The sequence below is a fragment of the Pinus tabuliformis genome, chromosome 5_2, assembly GCF_031772625.1.
Source record: "Pinus tabuliformis cultivar Carrire ecotype Pingquan chromosome 5_2, CPIR1, whole genome shotgun sequence".
In the NCBI taxonomy this organism is placed as follows: domain Eukaryota; kingdom Viridiplantae; phylum Streptophyta; class Pinopsida; order Pinales; family Pinaceae; genus Pinus; species Pinus tabuliformis.
The window spans coordinates 571,968,365-571,970,831 of record NC_142306.1 but is presented as its reverse complement, the minus strand read 5'-3'; the positions used below and the strand labels follow the sequence as shown (position 1 = coordinate 571,970,831).

Here is a 2,467-nt window from a genome sequence, read left to right as displayed (position 1 = left end):
TATTTATTTAATAGATAAATAATTAGTACTTACTTCCGGCATAGCAAGGATTATAGCTATCGATCATCGATATATTTCATATTAATTCAAGCGCACCGTTACTTTTAAGGTTTGAAATGGTGATTACATTTGTGACTGCCGGTTACCACCATTATTTACACCTGTTGCCCATGGCCACTACCGACTGCCACCGACTCTCTACTTGAAGCAATTGAAACAGTCATCAGCCTCCATTATGCAATTGGAACGGTCATCAGCCTCCATTATTTACACCTGTTGCCCAGGGCCACTGCCGACTGCCACCGACTCTCTACTTGAAGCAATTGAAGCAGACATCAGCCTCATTGCAAAGCCATTGAAGCAGACAACAGCCTCATTGCAAAAAGTTGCAGCAGAAGAAGAAGTGCATCCAATCTAGAAGGAATCAGACCAAAAACAAAAAATAATTGATTGGTAAGCATAAACTCACCATGAACTAATATACCCTTTGATTGCAAGAAAAATGGTTTCCCCTGTATATTTATTTTTGTATGCATCATCTTCATTTGAGTTATTATAATCAATCTATATTTCTATGTGCATCTATTATATTCAAAATAAGGATAACCAAAATCAGGGTGAAGGAAAGTACAGATGGCCAAACTGACTGCCCTTAGTTGCACCATCGGGAGTCAAATAGGCTGAAGCTACTCTCTTACTACCGCTGATAGTGTACGTGCAGAGACATTTTTCGCTGACATTTCTTCCACTGCGCAAGAACTTCGTCTCTCTGTACCCTGTTATACCATCCGTGCAACTTTTTATACCATCCCTGCATATATAAACCAATAGCAGGTTTTAAACTTCTGAGCCTTAAAAATCCTATTTTGTGCACATATATAAAGAAATAACATGCTTTAAACTTCCTAGCCATAAAAATCCTATTTTGTGCACATATATAAAGAACTCACAGGCTTTAAACTTCTGAGCCATAAAATCCTATTTTGTGCACATATATAAAGAACTCACCGGCTTTAAATTTCTAAGCCATAAAAATCCTATTTTCAAAAGATTCAACAAAACAGAGCCGACTTGATCTTTATTGATTGTTTGAGAAATATCCAACGTTAACTTGGTCGCGATGTTGCTGTGTGTGAGCATATAAATCCTTGGAAAATGCCCCAGATGATTCTCTTCCTGTGCTCCAAGAAATAGGACCTTGATCTTCGATGCCTGGAAGACTGCAGGCCCAAACAATCTCGCCTCCTACCCAACCAATGCCAAGATTCAGTACTCATAATCAATGAATTAACAGAGCACAATTGAAAAATATTTGCCGTGGTGAATCGCTAAGATTACCACACGAGTACTACTAGGTCGGGGTAAGCTGTTATTAATTCAGTTTTTGTTATTGGACTATAATTGATAGTCGACCAGAGGATTCTAGGGGCTCCCGCTGTCCAGAAAGCTAGAGGAAAACTTTACATTCGATTTCCTTGTGAACTGAGATTGTGGATTCTGTGGTGCAGATGAAATCCGTCCACCGGAATGGGGAAAGGAGTAGCATTGCTGTGTTTTTACAGCAAATGATGTTGCTACCGCCATGGCTAGGGTTTCCAATTATATTTCAGAAGTTGAAGTTGTTGCAGTAGCCAGGTTGTCGGTCATAGGCATAAACAACACGAGAGACAACACCTGTAAAGGCGGGAAGAGCTGCAGTGCATGCAGTGTTGAGAGTAGATTCAATCCCATTTTGAAAAACAAAACCAAGGGTTCTGGTACATGTTTTTTCGGGTGCGCGCTTGCCACTTAGTTTCTTACCTAACAGCCCAATGGTCCCCTGTGCTGCGTACTTCTCTGCAATGTACCAAATGATGGCCCTCGATTCTGCATTAACCATAAACCAAAAAATGGATAAGTAAAAGATGAATCTCTAACAAATTGCCATAAGTTTCTAAATGCAGTTTGAGTAATTATGTGATACGTATGAATACAAACCAAAAAGAATCAGAGCGCCATCCTCGAGCATAGGTACTAAAGGAGAACCCATTTCATTAAATCTTAAATTAGAGTGTCTACTTTGTGTTGTCATCGTGCATGTTAGGCTATCGCATAATAGACAAGTGGTAAGATAGTTGGCCCACAGCGTCAGACAACCAGTAAAAGTATCGGCCCACACAACCAGACAAGTGGAAAATCAAAAAAACAATCACAATCACAAAATAATGGTTTACACAACGGAGTTTCATTTTCATAATATTCTGAAACATATTCACTTTAATTTCATAACTTTATTCTTTCACAAATACATTTGATACACAACAAAGTTTCATTTTCATAATTTCTTAATAAAAAGGAAGAACCAGGAAAACATTCAAAGGGGAGGAAAGCATAACATAGCTTTAAAATCACACTTCCTCTTACCAACATTATGCAGCCACCCAATGAGATTTTGACCTTAATAAGACTTTGACCTTAAGACCTTGAC

At 38.7% G+C, this 2,467-nt stretch overlaps 1 pseudogene; it reads right to left on the bottom strand.

Moving 5' to 3' along the window:
- Positions 1-677: 677 nt before the first annotated feature.
- LOC149160262 (non-functional protein STAY-GREEN, chloroplastic-like) lies at positions 678-1,919 on the bottom strand (annotated as a pseudogene).
- Between the last annotated feature and the right edge of the window lie 548 nt (positions 1,920-2,467).